Below are 26543 nucleotides of genomic sequence, written 5' to 3'. Positions count from 1 at the left end.
AAAGACAACTCTTGGAATTTGGTGATGGGAGGCATATTAGATTGTCTCATGCACTAAAATACTGTACTTTTGTAAAACTGGGTTATGTGTGAATGTGTATATGTGTGGGTGTGTGTGAATGTGTATAATATTTATAAGCAAGCACCTAGACCTACAATCCTAGGGTTAATTATTTTGAAGGCAACTGTTAAGATTTTTTTATTGGGCAATTTCAATTCAGCAAACTTAAGCTTTCGTTATAGGAAACTAGTAGCTGCCAGACGAATCACTCTTTGAATATTTTATTATGAAACTTTGTAAGAAAAATTAACTTATATATTTCCCCAAATAAACTCCTCTCCATTTTCACAGGCATCCAGGTATTGATGCTCTGGGCTTGCCGCCCAGCAATGTTTCCTGCCTGTGGACACCTCCTCCACTGATTCATATAGTTTCTCACTGTTCACAGGAGATTATTTCTCATAGTTATTTCACTGAAGGTATAGTCCTTTATGTATTCCTGGAACAGTGTTCCCTTCAGAAAAGCTCATTTAAAGAATATTAAGCAGGGATCAGCTCTCACTTGAAAGTCGATTTGGGGCTTGAAATGTATTCTATAAAGACATATGGCATTCTAAAGATGTGGTTCAGAAGAAGCCACTGGAAGATTTTGTTAAAATGTCTCAGTATTTTTCCAAACCCCTGAATTTGTGAATATTTCTTAAGTGCACTATTTAATACTCTACCTACTTTATACTCTGCAGATATAGAATCAATATGTCTAATCTATCATAATTAAAACCAAGCAAAAGACAAAGATGATTGTGGTAAGTTAGAGCACTGCAGAGAGTCTTCTTTCTCAAGCTCGATGGCTGGACACCCCATCCCTATGGTGGCCTGAGGCTCTGTGGGCAGGACCAGAGCTCTGGGGGGGAAGCATTTGGGTGGAAATGCCAGCTCACCAAACTTGGTCAAGTTACTTTACGACTCTGTGTCTGATTTCCCAATCTAAAACTGGGATGATGCTGACAATATTACTAACATCCAAGGGTGTTATAAGAATGAAATGGATGTATGTCAAACACTAGAAGGTGTGTCATAGAGAGTATGCTCTCATAAGCATTAGCTTTTATCACCAAACACATTTTGAAGATGTCATTTACCATAATTTAACCTTAAATTAATTCAAATTATGAAAATACATTGCTGATGGGCAAGGATTTCATGACTAAAACACCAAGGGCAATGGCAACAAAAGCCAAAATAAACAAATGGGATCTAATGGAACTAAAGAGCTTCTACACAGCAAAAGAAACTACCATCAGAGTGAACAGGCAACCTACAGAATGGGAGAAAATTTTTGCAATCTACCCATCTAACGAAGGGCTAATATCCAGAATCTACAAAGAACTTAAACAAATTTACAAGAAAAAATCAAACAACTCCATCGAAAAGTGGGCAAAGGATATGAATAGATGCTTTTCAAAAGAAGACATTGATGCAGCCAGAAGACACATGAAAAAAATGCTCATCATCACTGGTCATTAGAGAAATGCAAATCAAAACCACAATGAGATACCATCTCATACCAGTTAGAATGGTGATCATTAAAAAGTCAGGAAACAACAGGTGCTGGAGAGGATGTGGAGAAATTGGAACACTTTTACACTGTTGGTGGTACTGTAAACTAGTTCAACCATTGTGGAAGTCAGTGTGGCGATTCCTCAAGGATCTAGAACTAGAAATACCATTTGACCCAGCCATCCCATTACTAGGTATATACCCAAAGGATTATAAATCATGCTGCTATAAAGACACATGCACACCTATGTTTATTGTAGCACTATTCATAATAACAAAGACTTGGAACCAACCCAAATGTCCATCAATGATAGACTGGATTAAGGAAATGTGGCACATATACATCATGGAATACTATGAAGCCATAAAAAAGGATGTGTTCATGTCCTTTGTAGCAACATGGATGAAGCTGGAAACCATCATTCTGAGCAAACTATCACAAGGACAGAAAACCAAACACCACATGTTCTCACTCATAGGTGGTAATTGAACAATGAGAACACTTGGACACAGGAAGGGGAACATCACACACCTGGGCCTGTCGTGGGGTGGGGGCATGGGGGAGGGATAACATTAGGAGAAATACCTAATGTAAATGACGAGTTAATGGGTGCAGCAAACCAACATGGCACATGTATACATATGTAACAAAACTGCACGTTGTGCACCTGTACCCTAGAACTTAAAGTATAATTTAAAAAAGATTTTAAAAATACATTGCTGAATATGCAGTGTTACAATTTCGAAGAATTGAACTTTGTTTTTTCTAGTAGTACACACTTACATTTTGTTGATCTCCAGTTAAATAATAACTTCTCAAGATCATTACTTTCATTATATTAAATACTCCCGGTAATTAAGTTCTTTTCAACTAAATAGAATTTGACTATTTTCCTTGAAAAGTCTATTCCAATAAGCAGATATACAAAGCTTGAGATCATATAATAAGAGGTGTTAAATTTATATTTTATTTTAAAAAACAGAAAAAATATATGGCAAAGCAGTAGGTGAAAGTTGTAAATAAGTAACAAAAATTCAAAATTACAAAAAAGTTTAAAAGCAAAGAAAAACAGTAAGTATGCATTTAAATTTAATAAACATTTTCTGAACTTCAACCATGATCTGGGGCAAATGAATATTATTCAGTTTTTATCCTGGAGGTTTTCACGAGTTGCAGGGAGTCAAATGAATCAATAGTTAACTGAGTACAAAATTGTAAGTACTGTTATGAAGATACCTGTGAATTATTGTAGGAATCAAGGTGAGGATGGAGCCATGATGGAGGAAGAAGACATTTTTTAGAAAAAAATGAATGTATTTTTTAAGGTTAAGCAACAGGGAAGAGTGCCTTATTACTTAGGGAAATGCAATTTAAAAATAACAAGATATCATTTCACACACATTAGATTAGCAAAAATTAAAAAGATGACAATATTACATGATAGGGAAATTGTCTGGAAATAGAATTCCCATATGATGCTTGTCGGTGAGAGTGTGAATTGGTACAAACACTAGTGGAGCAATTTGGCACTATCTCTTGTCCAACTGAAAAAGCATATCCTTACTCAGTTCTATGCTATGTGTATATCCCAGAGAAACCTTAAGATAGGAGCACAGGCAATAGGAAAATGAACATTCACAGAAGCACTGTTCCCAGTAGTGAACAACTGGATACAACCTAAATACCCATCAGTAGGGAAATGGATAATAATCCATTGCTGTATATTATTCTATATTCATATGACATACATAAAATTCCCTTACATGCTAAAATTGCTTCAAGGCCATCACCCCACTAAAAAAATGCCCAGCATCCTCACCCTTGCTCTTGATGTTAACTGTGAACTGCTTGTGCCCACTTTAGAGCCTTTTTTCCAACTAACTCTTCCCACCTTTGTCTTCTTTTCTGCTCCCTTGATCCCACCTACCTTGCTATCTGCTCAAGGCTGCATCAGCTGTTCTCTTGGCCTGGAACAGTCCTTCCTCTCATCTTCAGACAGCTGCCTCCTTCTTGTGTTTCTGATCACACCTTAGCATTGGCTTCTTCGGAGAAGCCCACACTGACTTGTCTAAGGGAGACACCCTTTTATGTCTATCATCTTGCTATGTTTAAATTTTCTGCATAGTGGTTAACTATAGATATTTTTCTGTCTATTTCTTTATTGCCTTTCTCTGAATTGACCAGAGATGTAGTTTGCCTAAATTAAGCTGTATTATCATCATCTAGAACAGCCATTAAACATATTAAGGGAATCTTTGTTGAATAAACAAAGGAATAAAATTCTGCCTATAAATATGTAAATGTTAAAAAATTTATCTTCTAAATTGATTAGTCATTATTTTCTTTTCAAAACATAATTGCTCAAAATATAGTGTGTTCCAATAAACAAGTATTTAACATAAAAATCTAATGCTATTGGGAATACATTTTAGTTCTAAGAATCAAACATTCTTTCCATTTTGTTCCTGTATCCATCCATGATTATTACTGATTGCTAGAATGATTTAGGGTTCAGTGTCATTTTTATTCCTATTTTTAAAATTTTTGGACATATAAATGCTGAGCTACTTTGTTCAAATTAATTCATGAAAGAGTATGAAAGGAGTTTTAATAGTAGTGCCACAATATCTTTTATCATATGCCAAAACTTACTGTATTCTACCATCAAAAACATTTTTTTAAATAATTTATGAGCAGAAACTGTTAAGTCTCATTCCATCTTTTTTTGACTCAGGGTCTTGCAATGTTGCCCAGGCTAGACTCAAAGTCCTAGGATCAAGTGATCTTCTCACCTAAGCCGCCTGAGTAGCTGGGACTACAGGCATGAGCCACTGTGCCAGGCTCTCACTCCATTTTATTGAAAGTAAAGATTTTGGGATCAGCTGACTTGAAAAAGGGCATTTACCTTTTCAACACAAGTTCCAACTTTAGGACCTTAGGATGGACTAGGTTCTGTCATACAATTTACAAGGTGGGTGAGAGTTAAGAGCTTTGTTTTTACAAAGTGGGAGTATGGTGATTGTGAAAGAGGAATCACAAAGGAGAGCACATATGGTCTCAGGAGTGTTTTTTGAAAGTCAGATTTCACCAAGAGTATACCTGGGGAAAATAAAGTCCCTACAGAGGTAAAAGTGCTGCCCTTGTATGCCAGAGGCAAGCATATCCAGTTTGAGGCTCACCTACCTAGTGCTATGGGGACTGAAGCCTTGAGAGGCAGGTGCCAGGAAGCAGAAGAGGAGACATGTAGAAAGGGAGGTGGAAGGATGCCAAAGGGAAGGATTGCTTTTTTAGGTTTTTGAATATTACTAGACCTGCCTGCATTAAAGGGCACAAAACACCTTCCCCTCTTTATCTTCCTACCTGCCATTCTCTCCCAGGCCTTCTATTTCCTCCCTGCTCCAGAATTCCTTCCCACAACAACTTTTTGAGCATGCCCTGTTTTCAGAAACACTGTGGGTTAACACAATATTGATATTGCTGAGGGAGCAAAAATGAGCCCCATAACTATTTTCTCTATTAAAAAAATGAATCCAAGTTCCAAAACAAGACTTACACACATTTAAAGACAGTTTTGTGCCTTTAAAATGTTCACATATTTTGGAAACTTACAAGAGATGAAAAGAGGATGGTTTAGGTAAAGAAGCAAGGCAACTCTTTTCTGGCAGTCATGGAATAGATTGGTGGCTTCATTCCTCACCTTTGAAAATGATTCATAAGTTCACTCCTCTTCAGAGTTCTTGGGAAAACTAGTCAATAACCATATGGCTACCTGTGGTGAGGGGCCCTGATGGAAGCTCAGGTGCTCTGTAAACCACATTTCATCACGTTCTGTCTGCTGTCAGGTGATCCCAAACAGATAACCACAGTGAATGCTTTCCACTACCATGGTGAAACAGCCCCCATTATCTCTGAGATAGATCAGAGAACAGAAAGAAAGCAGGTTGAAAGCAATTTCAGTCAGTATAAAAGAAAGCAGTGTTAAGGGTTTTTTCCTTGCCTTTACTGTACTGACAAGTTATTTTTGTCTTTTCTGGAATAGAAAATATAGAACATGAGAATCATATTCATCATGAGAATGCACCAACATGTTTCAGGACATAATAGGTGCAATGAGTCTTATGGTTATATGTTTGATTTCCCTTGAAAATTTTATTTCTGGCTTCCTGGAGATCATTTAAAATAGCTTTCCTTGTTAATAATGATAATGACATTTCTAGTTGGCACACTTTCTGTTCATGTCATTGAAGAAGATCTTTTTCTCCTGACGTCTCTTTTACCTGAATTCACTCTGTCATCCTGTCTGTCTCGTGGATCAGTAGTATAACTTTCTATACACAGTCACTGCTCTTCCAAGACTCACTTTCCTGCTGTCTCTTTCTTCTGCGGTTTCTAGTTTCCTGTGTGCTCTCCTCCCAGTGGCTCCTTACTGGGTCTGAGCATACCCCACTTTCTAGAGTGAAAGGGGAAAAATAACAACACCTGCTGCACAAATTACACCCTCTACTAGCAGCCTGTTTTATTTCTCTGCTTTACTCTGAGCACTTTGCCTTCAGCTTCCATCCCTTTTGTTCAGAAAAACTCTCCTGCCCAGGGCCACAAGTGCATCCACAGCAGAACAGAAGCAAAGGCTCATGTGGGCACCTCCGTTCTCCTGGCTGCCCTGTGGCGTGCTGCCCTGATCACCGGGGACTTCCTGCATCCTTTGAGTTTTAATTTTTGTGGAAATTGCCTGCTCTGTGCCCACTGAGTTTCTTGTGTCAGTAGGGTCCTGCGAAACTGAGACCAAAGACTCAAACCATGAATCATGGTTTGAGTGGAATTTGGAGGGTCTTTGAAAGAGTGACTGGAGGCTTGCTGGGCCTCTAAATGTGAGCAGGGGAGGGATCACGGAAGCATTCAGAACAGGGCCTGCAGCTCCAGAGCACTGGAGACATTCGCCAGTACTTTCGCTTCTCCTGAAAGCCAGTTAGCCCTGTAAGCTGAGAACATGCATTTTTATTCAAAGAATTAGAACATCAACAGCTCTTGTCTAAAACTTTAAAAGTCTGATTTTATACATATGTGTGTGTATTTTATATATGTGTGTGTATATACACACACACATATATAAATAACTGAATGTATATATAAATGATTCTTCCATTTATATGTACATTATTTATACTTCCTGCGCTTGTTCCACTTTCCTAAAATAACCACAGTTTAGCTAAGTGAAATGAAGGCAAGAATGTATGCATATACTTCCAGGCTTTTCTACTGATATTTTATATAATGAGAGATAACTTTAAATAAAAACAGAATTACACCACACATACTACTATTCAATTTGATTTTTTCAACTTGATCATGAATATTTCACCATGTATACACTAAATTTATTCTTTAAATAGCTACATGGGATTCCAATGCATATGATATTTCCATGCCCAAAGTCAATTTTCTCTAGTGGGAAGGAGTGATATCATAAACCATTTGTCACTTTAAACCGAATTGCTGCTCATTTCAGTCAAAAAATTTATGTGCCTAATATCTTTTCCTTATAAGTTGAATGGCTGATTGAATCATCTGAAGCGGTTAAGAGTGTTTAATTTTAAATATGAGGCAAATATGAAATTTGAAACTAATATTTAAATAAGAAAAAAACATTTTCATAACATTCTAGAGTCTAAGGACCTGACTTGAAAGGTCACTTAAAGAGACATCTGTTTGTGTGTAAATCTTCTCTATGTCATTAAAGGTATAAGGTCCTTAAGCCTTAGCTTGTATATGACAATGACAGGGAATGCACCAGTTCCAGGAGCAGTAAATTCTTTTGAGACGGCATGCCACTGTGGGAGAAAGTGTGGGTTTGGGAGTCACCCACACCTGGGTTGAACTACTTGCTTTTAAGTCACTAGATGTGTAACATTGGACAATTTACTAAGATGTATGAATACCTGCCACACTGTGGCTTATGTTAAAATTATATGCTCAGCCTTCAAGCCCAGGTCTTCATATGAAAAGCTTTTGGAATTTAGAAAACCCTTGCTTCTCTCTGCAGAGCTGGGGTTCATGTCTATTGCCTTACTATGGATCAAAAAGTCTAATAGGAAACTCAGAGCCAATAAGTACACTTTTCTCTAGGTTGTATTGTCCCTCCCTTGAAGAAATGAATGATTTTTAATTAATGAAATGAGAGATTCAGGGCAATAGAATTTACAGGGACTGAAAAATACTTTGGAAAATATTTTGTAATATGTTTTTCAAGACTATTATCCTCATTCTCTGTGCTTGGGTTAACTGTGTTATCCACACACTTCTAAGGACATCCATATATTGAATGATCCTGTATCTCTGTTGGCAGTTCTCACCTCTTTTTTGGGGTTAAGCCTCATATTATCAGTTGTTAATTAGTTATCTTTAACTGAATTCATTGGTTCTGCACATTTGCTGATCATCTTTTCTATGCCAGGTTGATAAGGGAGAGGAAAAGATGAGTAAGTTATTGTTCTTGTCCTCAAGGCCTTCCGGGGGAAGATAGGCAAGTGAACAGGGTACCACAAGATCATATGGGAAAGCCAGAGAATGCTAGAGTAGATGATGCTTAAACCAAGTCTTGATGGATTAGTTGGAGTTAGCAGTCAGGCCTAGCCAGAAGGCTGGGAGTCAGAGGTGAGTATTGGGGCCTGTGTCTTGGAAAGAAGAGAATTAAAGAAAGAACATTCCAGGCATCATGATCAAACCCAAGATATTTGAGAGAACACCTGTTTCTAGGGCATCCCAGCTGGGCAATATAGAGTGTGCACAGTATAGGTAGGCAAAGATGAGACACGAAGGCAAATATTGTACCTGTGCATTAGGTTTTTGTTGTTGTTGTTGTTGCCATAATAAATTACCACAAACACAGAGTTTTCAAACAATGCAAGTTTCTTACCTCCTGGTGCTGTGGGTCAGAAGTACAGTACAACCTGTCTCAGCTGTGTCTTCTGCTTACAGTCTCATGAGGCAGATATTAAGGGGTTGGCAGGACTGAATTAATTTCTGAGTGCTCTGGGGAAGAATCTGCTTCCAAGCACATTCAGGTGGTTGGTAGAATCCACTCCATGTGTATAGGACCCAGGTTGCTGTTTCCTTGCTGGCTGTCAGCCAGGGGCCACCTTTAGCAACAGAGCTCTCTTTCCGGTCCCTCCATGAGGCCCTGTACATCTCAGCAATGGAGTATCGAATCCTTATTGTGCTTGAAGTTTCTGTGGCTTTTCCTTCTGTTTCATCTCTTCTGATTCCAGCCCGACTCAGTTTTCTGCTTCAAGTGCTCATATGATTAAATTAGGCCCATCTACATAATCCAGGATAATCTTTCCATCTCAAGGTCTGTAACCTTAATCATGTTTGCAAAGCCTCTTTTGCCATGGGGATTAGGAGTTGAGCATCTTTGGGCACCATGATTCTGTCTATTATAATGTAGAGACACCCTCAAGGAGTGTGCAGATGTGTGTGTGTATGTGCATTTGTGTGTGTGCCTGTTCATATGTATGCATCAAGGTTCTTTAGACAAATTTGTGAAACACTGAATAATGTATTTCTTTCTTGGATATTCAGAAAACTCATTTATATGTTGAAGAGTCTAATGAGAAAACCTGTGTAACTGGTTTTTTCCACAGTTCCCAAAATTATTTCACCATAAAATTTTTTCTCCTTGAAGATCCTTTATTAACTTCCAAGGAACTGCTGTTGTACAGACTAGGCTTTGGAAAGTTGAGTTAGAGAGGTAAACAGATGCCCACTCACTAAGATAGTCCTAAGTCATCTGTAGATGTTTAGATAAGGTCTGGAAGACTGTGAGAATCATTGGAGGAATTTTAGCAGGGAAATACATCATGTGGACTTCAATAAAATACCTCCAGATATAGAGAATGAATGGTAGGGAGGAAAGGGGTGTGGTAGGAGGAAAGAGCCTGGAAGGCAGGAGTAGAATTTTATGCAAGAAATGGTGGTAGCATGAATTAAAGTGGTGGCAACAAGTGAAAGTGGGAACAAGTGAAAATATTTAAGGACACTGATGTAGTTTGGATGCGTGTCCCCTCCAAATCTCATACTGAAATGTGACCTCCAGCATGGAAGTTGGGGCCTGGTGAGAAGTGATTCGATCATGAATGGCTTAGTGCCATTCCCTTGGTGATGAATCAGTTCATGCAAGATCTAGTTGCTAAAAGTGTGGGACCTTCCCCTTCTCCAGCTCTTACTCCTGCTCTTGCTATGTGATGTGCTGCTCCCCTTCACCTTCTGCCATGACTGGAAGCGTCCTGAGGCCTCACCAGAAGCAGATGCTGGCACCAACATTTCCTGTACAGCCTGCAGAACCATGAGCCAAAATAAATCTATTTTCTTTATAAGTTACCCAAACTCAGGTATTTCTTTACAGCAACACAAGAAGAGGAAACATACAGTGAAGTAGAATAAAAGAGGTATGAAGACCAATTCAGGAAATGAGGAGGCTAAAAGGATGTGCTTTCAATACATCCCTTTACATAGGCTCATTGGCAAGGAGGCTTTAAACTTTAGAAGTTGGATTTGATTTTCAGAAACACCTAACATTTGAGACCAAGACTCCAGTCTCCCCATGTCCCAGACTGTTTTACAATCAATTTCCTTGTTTGTTCTCTCCTAGGATGTAAGTTACATAAGGGAAGAACCTTACATTAATTGTGCATTTCCATTCACAGCATACTTCCTGGTATAACAGATAGGCTCAGTAAATATTTCCTGAATGAAGGAATGAGTATGTGATTGAATGAATAAAATATTTCCACTAGATAAGACGATTTGGGGTAAAACTAAATTGTGACTGTAAACATTCCCAATTTTTTTTTTTAATGTAAGAAAGAGCCACTTACTTCCTTTCATAACGACACCATCACTGGGAAGAGTTGGTAGGAAGGATAACCTGGAAGTTTTCCCCTTTAACAAAGATCCAGACAGTTGGCAAAGGATAAAATGAAGGTTTACCACCATCGTTTCATTAGCCACAAAACCTCTGGCCCCTTGTCTGAAGTCTGCCGCATCTTAATCTCCTTCTGTGGCTCAGTATATAGTTTCCACTGGGCCAGAGATCACTTCTTGAGTGAGATTTCAATGCATTAAAATGGGGAAATGGTTGATGAAAAAAAAATTGAGAAACACTACTTTACCTTGTTAGCCATGCAAGGCTTGAAGAGTTTTTAATTCATTCCCATAAACTGCTTGTGACCTAGTAAGTGAGACTTTTTTCTCTTCTAGTGTTATCCTTTGAAGGGCAGCATTTGAACTAAGTGTAGTGACAGTAGCTTCTTTAAAAGGGATGAAACTCACAGAAGTTTGCTTTTACATGTTAAATGTAGCTTTAATTTTAAATGGTGTCTTGCACGTGATGTAACCCTGATATTTGAATGTTTTCTGGGAGGTTTGGAGATTAGCAAACCTAAAGCAGAGATTTGATTTGCAGTCAAATAGTCAAATAGAACATGGTCTCAAGGGATCTTCCAAAAACTTTCTCGCAAATAGACACACCTGTTTCTGTCACTGTACTGTCCAATTCAATAAAATACCACATCCTTGGTTTCTTCTGATTAAACTGTGATACAAGATTGACCGAAGAAGTAATCGGTTCACATTTCACACATAGTTGTTGTTGATCCTGTTGTCACGTTGAGCTCAAGCTGCTTCAGTCACGGGGTGATAAGCTCCTCCCAAGGTCAAATTCTCTCCCACCCCATGGGTTGGCATACACATGGAATCTTGCCCTGCCAGACCAAGCCCACAAGCTCTCTCATATGGTGTCATGTGTTTGTATGAGGACACCATACTTGGCCATTGGAGACCCATGCAGCTAGTAGAAAAACAAGAAGTGGATTTGGTTACTTATTTTGATAAAAGCTAGAAATTTTTAGAATTCTTCATAAAAATGATGCCTAGACAAACACAGTAGCTGTCTTCATTTAATTTGCTCAGCTTTTGGCTGTCACTGTGAATCTTACTATCCACCACCTTGTTTTGTCTTTATATTAATATAACTCCTATCTTTTGGTTTAGAACGGCCTGAATTCTAATTTTTCACAGCAGAAAAACAAAAAGCCACCAAAACTTCATTTTAAAGGCACATTTCATATTTTGAAAGGAATGAATAACTACTTTTAAGTAGCAGTTTGCTGAAGCTAAAGAGGGAGGAACAGCCTTGAAAAAGACAAGATTTTCAACTAGCAGCAAATCCGAGGACAATCTTAATTAGTGCAAAAGGGGATGGAGGCTGCTGGTTTTTCACACTGCTTGGCTGTCAAAAGTGCATGTAGTCACAAAGAGTAACCACTGCCAGGAAGATTTCCAATGTGAGGACAGTAACATACTGTATCAAGTGGATACTCCTCTGTTGAACATTTCTTATTCTGGTTTCAGGGTAATCTTGAAAATCATCAATCGAACCTTTCCCCAGATTTCATATTCATGCTTTAAGAGATGTTAAAATGATAGCCACAAAGCCAGAATGGTCTATACTGCCGAGTGTTCCACAAAGACACTTTCAGCACTTTTTTCTTTTACATTGAATGTGGAGATGAAAAGAAGTTTGGATGTCACAATTCAAGCTTAAGATGATAAGATAATGCTTTTTAATATCGCTGTGAGATCAGTACAGTCTGTGGGTGGCATCAGACGATGATGTCCTTTCTTTATTTTAAGGCCTCTCTCTAGTTTCTAACCCAATCAGGTTCCATTGATTTTGGAGGCATAATATCCTTCTAGGTTACCAGTTTTCTAAGGGCCAGCTTGATGTGGCTTTGTTCACAGATTCTCCCTGTGGAAGGGTTACATGTCCTACCTCCTTGACCATGGGTGTGGACAGATGACTTGTTATACGCTTGAATTGAGGTTTGGTCACACGACTTGCTTTGGCCAGTGAAATATAAATGGCAGCAATAGATGCTCCTTCCAAGTAGAAACTCCAAGAGCCATCTTGTGGCTCTAGCATCTTACTTTCTAGCAGATATTAGCCTGTCTCAGATATTCTGCTCTTGGAGTAGAGGTGCATCTGTTGACGGTCATGCAAATGAAGAATAAACTTGCCCTTGGCCATTCCGAGCCACTGAGATTGGGATTGGCAGTTCCCAGAGTGTAACTGGGCCTAAACTTTCTGGTGCAATTACTTATAACTGGATAGCATCCTGTGGTAGAAACTTGAAAGTAGAAATTAGTCCAACTGTTGAGCTGGTCAGATACAATGGTGGAGGTGAAGAGGGCTGCAAGAATGCTGGCCCAGAGAGAAAACTTTTAATCAAAATTTGAGACCTGAAGGGAAGAGTGAGTTAGGCAAGAAAACGAAGAAGCTAAGTCACAGGGCCAAGGCAAAAGCCCAGTGGCTCATGCATTCATTCTTCATTAAACAAGTATTTATTGTAGCTACTACTTTCTAGGCAGTGGTCTAGGTGTTGGGGTGAAAGCAGTGAACAGAGGCATATATTTGTTTTGTTCATTGTTACACATCCAATGCCAGGAATAGTACTGAATCTATTTTAGGGATTCAAGTACTCAGTAAGTAATTTCTTATTGAATGAAGGGGCACCTGGTATAAACTAGGTTTCCTGTGAAGGCAAAATCATGATATCCCAACTGAGACCTAAAATATAGTATGGTTTGTTTGATATCAAATGTGAAATTATGAGGGTAGAGGAGCTTCCAGCTGGAGTCAGGACTGAGCCCCAGCTCTGATTTGGTGCTGGAGCTGCAGGTGCATGCAGGTGGTGACTGAAGGCAGGAGAGGCTGGGGCAAGACAGCACTGGCACATAAGAGATGTGCAGGCAGAAGCTACTGATAAAACCAGGAGTGTACCCTATGCATAAATATTCAGTGGAAATGTGTAGTCAAACTGATTTAACATTGACTGGGTGGTTCTACCACAGGGGTAAATGTCAAGAGCAGGGGTTTTTGAGTTGGACAGGGTTGCATGCATTCATTAGTTTTGTGGCCATTGGTCTGGTTACTTACCAAATTTATTCTTTTTAAAAATAATACCTTTGACACAAAGTTGTTGTGAGGATCAAATTAAATACTGCATGTAAGACAGTTTATTATGTAGCAAGTAGTTGAACACTTCCTAAATGATGTGTTTTGATACTACCAACCATTCTTGTTAGTATCACCATTATGATTATTTTCATCTGAGTGGCTTGGCATTTTTAAATTTTATTTGGCCTACTTGGTTTTAGCAATCCAACTATAATTACAATATATGTATAAATGCAATCCAACTCTAGCTTTCTCCTATCATTTAACTGAGATTTTCTTTCCTTAATGCATGCAAATTGATAGTGGTGGTAGAAGAAAGGATTAAAGGTGCCCACTTTTATACTAAAACAGAGAAGCTTAGCTTTAGATGTCGTTTTCTCTCAGGTTTGACAAGCTCTGTGTCACAGGCTTTGGAAATTTAAGAATGAAGCCGAAATACACTGACTTCAAAAAATATGCATTGTAGTAAAAGAAATGAGACATATACATAAATAGACATAAAGTAAACTAGAAGTGAAAAATCTCATAAAAATTGTAGTGACACAATCAGTACTTTAGGAGAAGCTGGATTACGCCTGACTGGCAGGTTCCCATGGAGGAAGTAGCATGTGAGGTGGGCCTTAATCTTGAACAAGTGAAGATGAAACTGCCTTTGTAAAATTATGACAGTAAGAGACTTCTGACATCGTTGACTCCATTTTGCTTATAACCGCTTAGTTGTCCTTGGTCATTCCTGGGCATGGGCCAAACTAACTTTGAGAGAAATTTAATTTATAGTTTAACTTTAAAGCAAGGATGATAATAGCCCTTCCCCAAACTAAACTACCTTTGTAAAACTAATGAAAGGACACAAAGTTAGGATTATGAGAGGGGCTTGAACTCTGCTAAGATATAGGTGTAATTTCTATAATCCCTTACTGCTCGAGAGTCGTGTGGCCAGAGGTTACAAATGTTTGGCTTTCCCAATTGCTGCTATAAATAACATAACAATTGCAGAATCTGATTGGTTTTTTGAGATTTTTTTTGACTGACCCCACCTGGACTCGTGACTCATGACTCAACTGGTCCTGTGGCCCCACCCAGAGGCAAACTCAGTGCACCAGGACTGTTTTCCACACCATTATGATTTCATTCTCAACCAGTCAGCAGTACCAATTCCCTGGCCCCCTGCCCACCAAACTGTCTATAAAAACCCCAGCCTCTGAGACTTTGGAGAGACTGATTTGAGTGATTACTCCAGTTCAAGTTCAAGATCAAGATGTCAGCAGCTTTGGTTTTTCCTGAGGCCTCTCTCTTTGGCTTGCAAATGACCATCTTCTCCTTGTGCTTCACATGAGCTTTCTTCTGTGCTTGTCTGTGTCCTAATCTCCTTCTTATAAGGACACCAGTCATGTTGGATTAGGACCCACCCTAATTATTTCATTTAACCTTAGTTACCTTTATAAAGGCCCTGTCTCCAAAACAGTCACATTCAGAGACACTGGGGGTTAGGACTTCAGCACGTGAGTTTTGGGGAGATGTACTTTAGCCCTTTGGGAAAGAAAAAATATTAGAGACTTTCACTGGGGAATCCTCATCAAGATATGTACTTCAGAAAGATTAATCTAGAGGCCATGGATAGCATGGATGGCCAGGAGAGAAGAGTAGAGGCCAGCTGGAAGGTCACTGCTCCAACCCTGGGAAGAAATAAAGAGATCTGAATCAGAATCATGCCATTGATGACAAAAAGACAGAGTAGAGGAAAAGTATTTCTCCAAGTAAGAAAAGTTGGAACTCTCCAGTGGGTTGGATGTGGGGAGCATGGAAGTGACAGGAGTTGATTATCAGCTCAGATAAATGTCTTCAACACAAACAGAAGCATAGCAGGAAGAATCGTTTGAAAGTTTTTTTAAAAAGGTGATTATTTGCAACACATCGAGATTGAACTACCAACATCTCCAGATGGAAGTGTCTGCTGTAAACTGGAAATGAGGGGCTTGAATATTGGAGAGGGGCCAGGCTTAGACATATGGTTGTGGGAGTCATTTATTGATCAGCAGAATCTTTAATGTTAATGAGATTCCCAATGGAGACTGTCAAGAGAGGCACGTGTGTACAGGACTGGTCAGTTGGGAGTGTCTGCATTTAAGGGATGCACCAAGAAAGGCCATCAAAAGAAGAGACAGAAAGAGGTAAAGGAAGAACAAGAGAATGTTATTTAAGCCAATGGAGGGGTTTCCAGAGGCAAACATGGCTGCTCCACAGATAGTTGTTAGATAAGTGACCAGTGAATAAATGACTAAATAAACAAATAAAAATATTTTTGGTCACATACCTTTTGCTTACCAAAGTCTAATATATCTGAGTTTATCTGCTTCATAAATTGGCTCACTGAGAACAAAGCAATAGAGTTTTCCTAGGTGTCAAGTTCTAAAAAACAGAATTCTTTATTATTATTATTATTATTATTATTATTATACTTGAAGTTCTAGGGTACATGTGCACAACGTGCAGGTTTGTTACGTATGTATACATGTGTTATGTTGGTGTGCTGCACCCATTAACTCATCATTTACATTAGGTATCTCTCCTAATGCTATCCCTCCCCCCTCCCCCCACCCCATGACAGGCCCCAGTGTGTGATGTTCCCCATCCTGTGTCCAAGTGTTCTCATTGTTCAATTCCCACCTATGAGTGAGAAGATGCAGTGTTTAGTTTTCTGTCCTTGCAATAGTTTGCTGAGAATGATGGTTTCCAGCTTCATCGATGTCCCTGCAAAGGACATGAACTTATCATTTTTTATAGCTGCATAGTATTCCATGGTGTATATGTGCCACATTTTCTTAATCCAGTCTATCATTGTTGGACATTGGTGTTGGTTCCAAGACTTTGCTATTGTGAATAATGCTGCAGTAAACATACCTGTGCATTTGTCTTTATAGCAGCATGATTTATAATCCTTTGGGTATATACCCAGTAATAGGATGGCTGGATCAAATGGTATTTCTAGTTCTAGATCCTTGAGGAATCACCACACTGTTTTCCACAATGGTTGAGCTGGTTTACAGTCCCACCAACAGTGTAAAAGTGTTCGTATTTCTCCACATCTTCTCCAGCACCTGTTGTTTCCTGACTTTTTAATGATCACCATTCCAACTGGTGTGAGATGGTATCTCATTGTGGTTTTGATTTACATTTCTCTGATGGCCAGTGATGAGCATTTTTTCATGTGTCTGTTGGCTGCATAAATGTCTTCTTTTGAGAAGTGTCTGTTTATATCCTTTGCCCACTTTTTGATGGGGTTGTTTGATTTTTTCTTGTAAATTTGTTTAAGTTCTTTGTAAATTCTGGATATTAGCCCTTTGTCAGATGAGTAGATTGTAAAAATTTTCTCCCATTCTGTAGGTTGCCTGTTCACTCTGATGGCGGTTTCTTTTGCTGTGCAGAAGCTCTTTAGTTTAATTAGATCCCATTTGTCAATTTTGGCTTTTGTTGCCATTGCTTTTGGTGTTTTAGTCGTGAAATCCTTCCCCATGCCTATGTCCTGAATGGTATTGCCTAAGTTTTCTTCTAGGGTTTTTATGGTTTTAGGTCTAACATTTAAGTCTTTAATCCATCTTGAGTTAATTTTTGTATAAAGTATAAGGAAGGGATCCAGTTTCAGCTTTCTACATGTGGCTAGCCAGTTTTCCCAGCACCATTTATTGATGGGGAAAGGATTCCCTATTTAATAAAAACCAGAATTGTTTATTAATATCTCACCCGTCTATCCTCTCAGGTAAATATGAAAATGGGAACTCTATCCAGCACTCTTTTGGAATTCACAAAATAGCAGGAAGTGTACTAGGAAATGGGTGTTTAAGGACCTTCCTGACCCTGTCTTTCAGCCTGGGTCGTATTAAGGTGCCACCATGCTTGGGGCTTCCTGGGGGCAGGGACCATGCTGACTTGTGGCCAAAGGATCTGGAACTCTTCCTGGCACACACAAAAAAATGAATCTCTGTCCCTCTGAACCTTGCCATCTGTGGTGTGAGAGACATAGCTTCAGATACACGAGCTGCTCCAGAGCCCCAGCTAAATGCATTGGCCCCTAAAGTTTTGGGCATTTCTGTCTAGATGTGAAGCTTCAGAGAATCTATGAAATTTTATCATGTAAATCATTTACTTACAATTTTAAACAATTGGATGAAGAAGATTACTCAAGACTGCAACAGTCCACTTGGCAGACTCACCAAAAAATATAGGTGACTATCTGCCTTGTTAGAATCCCGACTTGTTTCTCCTTTTGAATCTGGAATGCTAGAAAATATAGGAACTACTACCCTCAAAATATTTGCTGAATTAGTGAATTAACATAGATCCTGGAAATTCAGCCAGGAAGGCTACAGTTTGACTTTTTTCCTTCCTATCCCTCTCAAGAAATCAATATCCCTAATATGGTCTTTGTGAAGATACTGGAAAATCACCGCAATAGCGTACAAATTGATTAACCTCTTGATTTGATTCCCTCTGCTACCTGCTAAGAGATTGACTAGGAAGCTATTGTGAAAGATGAATCTCCACCTGTCTATTTTTAGATAAAATAATAAGTATTCTAGAATATCTAAAGATAACAGAAAGTATGGTTTAATAAAGGATAATGACTTTAAGACAGTATCTTAACAAGTTAGCTCCATACGAACAAAGCAGTGGAGCTTTCCTAGGTCTCAAAATCTGAAGAATGAAATTCTTTTTTTTTTTTTGAGATGGAGTTTCACTCTTGTTGTCCTGGCTGGAGTGCAATGGCACCGTCTCGGCTCACTGCAACCTCTGCTTCCCGGGTACAAGAGATTTTCCTGCCTCAGCCTCCCAAGTAGCTGGGATTACAGGCACCTGCCACCATGCCCGGCTAATTTTTTTGTATTTTTAGTAGAGACGGGGTTTCACCATGTTGGCCAGGCTGATCTCGAACTCCTGACCTCAGATGATCTGCCCGCCTTGGCCTCCCAAACTGCTGAGATTACAGGCATCAGCCATTGCGCCCGGCTTTATTCATCTCTGACCCATCTACCCTTCTCAGGTAAATATTAAAATAGGAACTCTATCCAGCACTCTGTTGGAATTTGTAAAATAGCAGAGAACTTACCGGAAGCTGGAATGGTCTGGTTCAATATTCTGGGTGTGGATGGTTGAGGGGGTGGGTTTGTACTGAAGGGTCTTTTTTTTTTTTTTTTGGTCATTCGTGTAGAATAGGTCTCTATTGATCTTCTCAAGTGAAATTGACCCTCTTATTTTAAAGTAGATATTGAGAGAAACCTCTTGTTCTTTTACATTATCCAGCCAGTTTCTCTTAGAGTGCTGAGGCGCTACTGATCGAGCATCCCTAATTGAAAAATCCTTAACCCAAAATTTGAAACTTTTTGAGCTTCACTATGATGCCACAAGTAGACAAGGAAGATGATGTTGTTAACACTGCAGAAAAAGTGGCCGTAGATGACATGGGAAAAAAGTGTGATGGGCTTATTGAAGAATTAGAGCAATGTCCATTCATAGCAGAGCAAGAAATCATGCTCGTTTATAAAATCAGAGAGACTTCAAGAAAAATACATGTTGTTAATGAGGCAGATGACCCTGGAGGAAACGTTTTTAAAAGCCATTTAGCCATTTAGCCATCTAGCCTGGTGGTGTCTGTTGTTGCTGTTGCAGAACAGCTGACACAGATATTCTGGTGACGCTACTGAGCTGGTTAGTTACCCTCAACATGTTATTTTTTCACTGTGTGAATGGCATATCATTTTTTACTATTATGTACTTATGTGTGAATAAGTGTGAGAAAATAATTGCTTATTGGCAGCATTTAAATTCAGCCAGGAATGATGGTGATGCCAAACAACCACAGATTGTCTGCATGGGTCACACAGTGACACCTTTCCTTTCTGATGGTTCAATGCACACAAGCTTTACTTCAGTCACAGAATTATTGAAAATATTGTACAAAATTAGGGTATGAGTAAAAGGTATGTATTAAACATAAATACATTTTGTGTTTAGACTTGGGTTCCATTTCCAAGATATCTCATTATGTTTATGCAAATATTCAAAAACCTTAAAAAATCTCAAATCCAAAACATCTCTGGCCTCAAGCATTTCAAATGAGGGATCTTCGACCTGTGTAAGTTGATGTTGCCACTGTTCCTTGCAGAGATTGCATGTGGCGGCATATGGCCTGATTGGGCCTGTAACTGTTAGTATAAAAAAGAGGAGAATCCACGTTAAAATCTCATTTAGCTTGTCTTTGAAAACAAGCTCTGGAAACTGGGCTGCATTGCTGTGTGGTTGTATCTCTTGAAGCTGAGTAAGTTGCTTCTTCTTTAACTGAATAGACAGTCACAGGACTGGTTGATGTTTCTCTCATTCCCACCTGTCAGTCATCTGCACTACCTGTCCAACCCTGTAGGCTTCTGAGTTTTCCAACCCCTGCAGCATTTGGAATTCAGGAAGGAAGTGGTTGTAATCCATACGGCATTGTTCTATTTTCTACATGTGACTCTGCTCTGGAATCTTATCTGTTGCAAGGCTGTGTATGTTACAGCACCAACATTTTATTAGAGAGTGGGTTTCTTAAGAATAACTAATAGAGTTCTGTTTTTTCACTTTAAGGGAATTGACAGCCTTTCTCAACCATAGGACCTCCTTAGGTCTCTGTTCCAAAGAGATCATCCTAACAAAAGTCACAACACTGTTCATTTTGAGGCTGCATGAACCTCTGAGGTATAAAGCAGCATTAAATCAGAGAGAGACCTGAGGTGTCAGTACAGAGCAAGAAAATGTGATTCTTTTATGCGTGACTGCCAAAATTATATTCCATACCACTATAAGTTTCCCAATCTGAAAAGAAATTCAAATTTAGGAACTTATTTTGGGAAACAATATTTCTATACTAGCTTCACAGTTTTACTCTCTGTTCTGGAACAGAAATTTGCTGTTCTGGGGCCAAGGCAGGTCTATCATTTAGAGGAGGGTTGAGGATATGGACAATTTAGGTGAAATCAAATTTTTCTATTTTCATTGCATTGTTAATCCATCAAAGATGTACACATTTTATTCTAAAGGGACAATTTCTGCACTTACTTTCCTTTGCTCTCTTTTATTTTTCCTCTTTAACCCTTCCTGTACCTTCCCTCAATCCCCTGAGAAACATTATATCCTCAGGAAGCGTCTTAACTAACCAAGACTAGAGGCAGTGCAGTCATGAAACTCTGGGACTGCTTCTAAAGTAGCATATTTCGCACTATTTATCAAGTGCTTGCTTTCCTATCTATCTTCATCAGACACTTGCAATTCTTGCAGGCAGGGACCTTGCCCTTCATGCCTGTGTCCAACTATTATATACAAGGAATCCTGCTTAATGACTAAGACTCAAATTATTCACTGGACACGAGATGCAGTAACCTTGATCAAACTTTTATACCAAAATACAGTTCTCTGAACTTATCATTTTAAAACGAAGTCCAATTTGTCCATTATTTATAAATCCACATTATATTATAAATTATGTTATATTATTTATATATTACACAAATATAAATATATAATTCTACAATGTGGGAATAGATGAAACGATTTTCAACTTTGTTTTTACTTACAATATTAATTTTCACTCCCAATCTGTTCTTCCATTATTGCTCCTTAGGGAAACTACTGTAAAAATTTAGTATGTGATCTGTATCACTGTGTATAATACTGTCCTAAGCAATGATAACATCTACAAGACTTTCAAAATTATACTAGCTTAAGTGAGACAGAAATATATTTCACTAGCACATAAAAGGAATCTGGAGGTGGTCATAGAGGACTGAAGATAACTTCACAATTTTTAGGGACTCTGGACATGTTTATCCATGGCACCTTTAGTCTAGCCGGCTCCTCTTCATTCCAGCCAATAGAAAGAGAAGAAGGAAGAGGAAGAGTCCGCCACTTCCGTTTTGGAAAGACTTCTTAACAGTTCGCCATGCTGCTACTCACAGCATTAGCCAGAACTTGGACAAGTGGCTGTACCTGTCAAGCAGGGAGACAGAGAATGTGCTTTTAGCACTGGTAGCAATGTGCCTTGGAAAACAAATATAGCATTTTTTCTTCGTTTCAGTTTTCTGTTTGTTTTCTGAAGAAGGAGAACAAAGAAGTAAATGGATGGTGCAGGGTGGCACTCTGTTATATTCCTCCAATTATTTTGTATTAACAGACATAATTTAATGTGGAAATATATTTATTTTAATAAAATCAGGTCATATATATTATTGTGATTATAATGTTATCACTCAAAATTTTGTGTGTGTGTGTGTAACTTTCTTTGATTTTTTTAAATTTACTTTAAGTTCAGGAATACATTTGCAGAATGTGCAGGTTTGTTACATAGGTATACATGTGCCATGGTGGTTTGCTGCACACATCAACCCGACATCTAGTTTTAAGTCCAACATAAATTAGGTATTTGTCCTAATGCTCTCCCTCCCTTTATTGCCCACCCCCTGAAAGGCCCTGGTGTGCGATATTCCCCCCCATGTCCCTGTGTTCTCGTTGTTCAACTCCCACTTGTGAGTGAGAGCATGCGGTGTTTGGTTTTCTGTTCCTGCGTTAGTTTGCTGAGAATGATGGCTTCCAGCTTCACCCACGACCCTACAAAGAACATGAACTCATTCTTTTTTTTATGGCTGCATAGTATTACATGGTGTATATGTGTCACATTTTCTTTATCCAGTCTATCATTCATGGCCATTTGGGCTGGTTCCAAATCTTTGTTATTGTAAAAAGTGTTACAACAAACACATGTGTGCGTGTGTCTTTATAGTAGAATTATTTATAATCCTTTGAGTATATACCCAGTAATGGGATTGCTGGGTCAAATGGTATTTCTGATTCTAGGTCCTTGAAGAATTGCCACACACTCTTCCACAATGGTTGAACTAATTTACATGCCACCAACAGTGTAAAAGTGTTCCTATTTCTCTATAGCTTCACCAACATCTATTGTTTCCTGACTTTTTAATGATCACCATTCTAACTGGTGTGAGATAGTATGTCATTGTGGCTTTGATTTACATTTCTCTAATGACCAGTGATAATGAGCTTTTTTTCATATGTTTGTTGGCCGCATAAATGTCTTCTTTTGAGAAGTGTCTGTTCATATCTTTCACCCACTTTTTGTTGGGGTTGTTTGTTTTCTTGTAAATTTCTTTAAGTTTCTTGTAGATTCTGGATATTAGACCTTTGTCAGATGGGTATCTTGCAAAAATTTTCTCCCATTCTGTAGGTTGCCTGTTCACACTGATGATAGTTTATTTTGCTGTGCAGAAGCTCTTTAGTTAGGTTAGATCCCACGTGTCAATCTTGGCTTTTGTTGCCATTGCTTTTGGTGTTTTAGTCATGAAGTGTTTGCCCATTCCTATGTCCCGAATGGTATTGCCTAGGTTTTCTTCTAGGGTTTTTATGGTTTTGGGTTTTACATTTAAGTCTTTAATCCATCTTGAGTTAATTTTTGTATAAGGTGTAAGGAAGGCATCCAGTTTCTGTTTTCTGCATATGGCTAGCCAGTTTTCTCAGCACCATTTATTAAATAAAGAATTCTTTTCCCATTGCTTGTTTTTGTCAGGTTTGTCAAAGATCAGATGGTTGTAGATGTGTGTGTTATTTCTGAGGCCTCTGTTCTATTCCATTGGTATATATATCTGTTTTGGTACCAGTACCTTGCTATTTTGGTTACTGTAGCCTTGTAGTGTAGTTTGAAGTTAGGTAGCATGATACTTCCAGCTGTGTTCTTTTTGCTTGGGATTGTCTTGGCTATGCGGCCTCTTTTTTGGTTCCATATGAAATTTAAAGTAGTTTTTTATATTTCTGCGAAGAAAGTCACTGGTAGCTTGATGTGAATAGCATTGCATCTTTAAGTTACTTTGGGCAGCATGGCCATTTTCATGATATTGATTCTTCCCATCCATGAGCATGGAATGTTTTTCTATTTGTTTGTGTCCTCTCTTATTTCCTTGAGGAGTGGTTTGTAGTTCTCCTTGAGGAAGTCCTTCATGTCCCTTGTAAGTTGGATTCCTAGGTATTTTATTCTCTTTGTAGCAATTGTGAATGGGAGTTCACTCATGATTTGGCTCTCTGCATGTCGGCTGTTGGAGTATAGGAATGCTTGTGATTTTTGTATATTGATTTTGTATCCTGAGACTGATTTTGTATCCTGAAATTGCTTATCAGCTTAAGGAGATTTTGGCCTGAAATGCTGGGGTTTTCTAAACACACAATCATGTTGTCTGCAAATAGAGACAGTTTGACTTCCTCTCTTCTTATTCGAATACGCTTTATTTCTTTCTCTTGCCTGATTGCCCTTGCTAGAACTTCCAATACTATGTTGAATAGGTGTGGTGAGAGAGGGCAGCCTTTTCTTGTGCCAGTTTTCAAAGGGAATGCTTCCAGCTTTTGCCCATTTAGTATGATATTGGCTATGGGTTTGTCATAAATTGCTCTTATCATTTTGAGATACTTTCCATCAATAACTACTTTATTGAGAGTTTTTAGCATAAAGGGATGTTGAATTTTATCAAAGGCCTTTTCTGCATCTATTGAGATAATCATATGGTTTTCGTCATTGGTTCTGTTTATGCGATGGATTACATTTCTTGATTTGCATATGTTGGACCAGCCTTGCATCCCAGGAATAAAGCCGACTTGATCGTGGTGGATAAGCTTTTTGATGTGCTGCTGAATTCTGTTTGCCAGTATTTTATTGAGGATTTTCACATTGATGTTCATCAGGGATATTGGCCTGAGATTTTCTTTTTTTGTTGTGTCTCTGCCAGGTTTTGGTATCAGGATGATGCTGGCCTCATCAAATGAGTTAGGGAGAAGTCCCTCTTCTTCTATTGTTTGGAATAGTTTCAGAAGGAATGGTACCTGCTCCTCTTTGTACCTCTGGTAAAATTTGGCTGTGACTCAAAGGCTGAATAAGTTTCCACAGGATGCAGGCACCTTCAGTCAGTTAACTATCTGTTCACTATCTGCCCTTCTTGAGTTAATAGCTCCACGTTTTCTTCTGGGGATCCACTTGTGGTTCCAGTAGAGTGGACTCACCTCTCTGGTCCCATACCCCAGGTCCAAAAGGTCCAAAAGTTGTAAGGGCCTCGTCAATTAGATTCTTGGTTTCCTCTGGCCTAAATGGAGGGTTGGAGAATGGGCCTGTGTCACCATCAAAGTCACTGAGCAAGAAAGAAATATTTGCTGCAGCTTCTGGAAGTGAAAGGGGTAATCCTTTCTCCCTGTAGTGTAGCTGGAAACACATCTCTGAAGCCCCTACCTCCATCTCACCATAGTATGAGACCCATGAGAATGAAATCCCATACAGAGGCCAGCAGGAGTGATCACCATGTAAATTCTGATCAAGACTTTTCTGAATTCCGTCCTAACTCTGGAGTTTTCAGATACATGGAATTTCATTATGATTAAGCCAATTTGGATGGGAAATTTTGTCACTTATGAAATTTAGTGGCAGGGAACTGATTTGAAATTCTCCTTAGAAGAAGATGGTGAAGAGTGACTAATGATGTCTTTCCCACAGTTTCTGAGTTGATAGGAGAATGGTATCTCTTTCATTAGAAAACCTGTCTATGTCTATGAATTTGTTCTCTGAATTAGAGAAGAAAAATCTTTTGCCTAGGTGAAAAAGTGAGAAGTTTTACAAATAACGTGAAAAGCAGTAATAGTGTTGGAAATGTTCGCAGGACTGGAATGGCTGCCTCTTATACTCCTAAGTAACCCAACGGGCACTTTAAAATCAGACATGATTAGGAGGACTCCATAATTAGTAAAGTACAATGACCTTCTGCTTTTCAAGCATAAGAAATGTGTAGTCTTCCCTCCACCCTCAGCTCTTTCGTCCTTCTGACAAATAATACCCTTGTTCTCAGCACAGGCAGATTCGGAGGCTTGGCTTTCTTCACACACTGACAGGATTTTGTTTATCTTAAGTGAGATATGGACAAAAGGAAACACAAAACAGATGAATGGGCAAAAGTATGAATAAACAACTCCTGCAGCTGAGTAACAGATGGCTGCTGAGCCCTCATGACTAAACAAATTGATCTGCAAGATTTCTGGAAGGAGATACTTGTTAATGTTTTTCTCAAGCAAAAGCTATAGTGATAGAATAAAAATGATCTCATCGCCTTCTGTAAAAACAAAGAAAAGGTTGTTTTAGAGAAGCAAATAAAGGCTTTATTATAAAGTTATCCTTTATTCTCTCATTTGTCATATATTCAACAAACCATTCCTGGGTGCCTTGTATTTGTCAGAAACGGTGGGGTGCTGAGGTTGCCCAGAAAGACAAAATGACCCTCACCTCCCACCCTCGACCCCCATCCTGAAGAATGCTCCCAGGTGAATTGAAGAGAATGCCTTGCAAACACGTCAATAATAATATATGCTAGGACAATTCTATAGCAAAGGTATGCGCACATGTTGCAGACAGGAGTATTTGTTGTGAGGCAGGTTAAACATCGCAGATGTTAGAAGCACAGTGGCCCGAGATTGAATCTTGAGTGGTTCTGCCCTGACTGACTTAGCTTTTCAGAGCTAATTTTTCTTACAAAATTAGAATAATTATACCTACCCACACCTTCATTGACTAAGGCAACTTTTATGAAATGTAGTCTGTGGTTTTCAGGCACGTGGCACAGAATGAGAGGGCAAAGGAAGAAGTGAGTCCCTCTGTGGGAAGTCCTGAAGGCCCCTACCTTTGCCGGAGGCTGTGCTGGGAACTTCTTAGTGTAGGCAGCTGCAGTTGGAGCTTATATACCCGGGAGCCAGGCTCCTGTGTGAAAATCCCAGCTCTGAGTCGACTATGTGAACTTGGGCAAGTTACTGAACTTCTCTGTGCCTAAAGTTCCTCATTTGACAAATGAGGATAATAATACAGGTTGAGTATTCCTTATCCAAAATGCTTGGGACCATCAGTGCTTC

Source organism: Pan troglodytes, chromosome 7, assembly GCF_028858775.2.
Source record: "Pan troglodytes isolate AG18354 chromosome 7, NHGRI_mPanTro3-v2.0_pri, whole genome shotgun sequence".
In the NCBI taxonomy this organism is placed as follows: domain Eukaryota; kingdom Metazoa; phylum Chordata; class Mammalia; order Primates; family Hominidae; genus Pan; species Pan troglodytes.
This window is presented reverse-complemented; position numbering follows the sequence as displayed.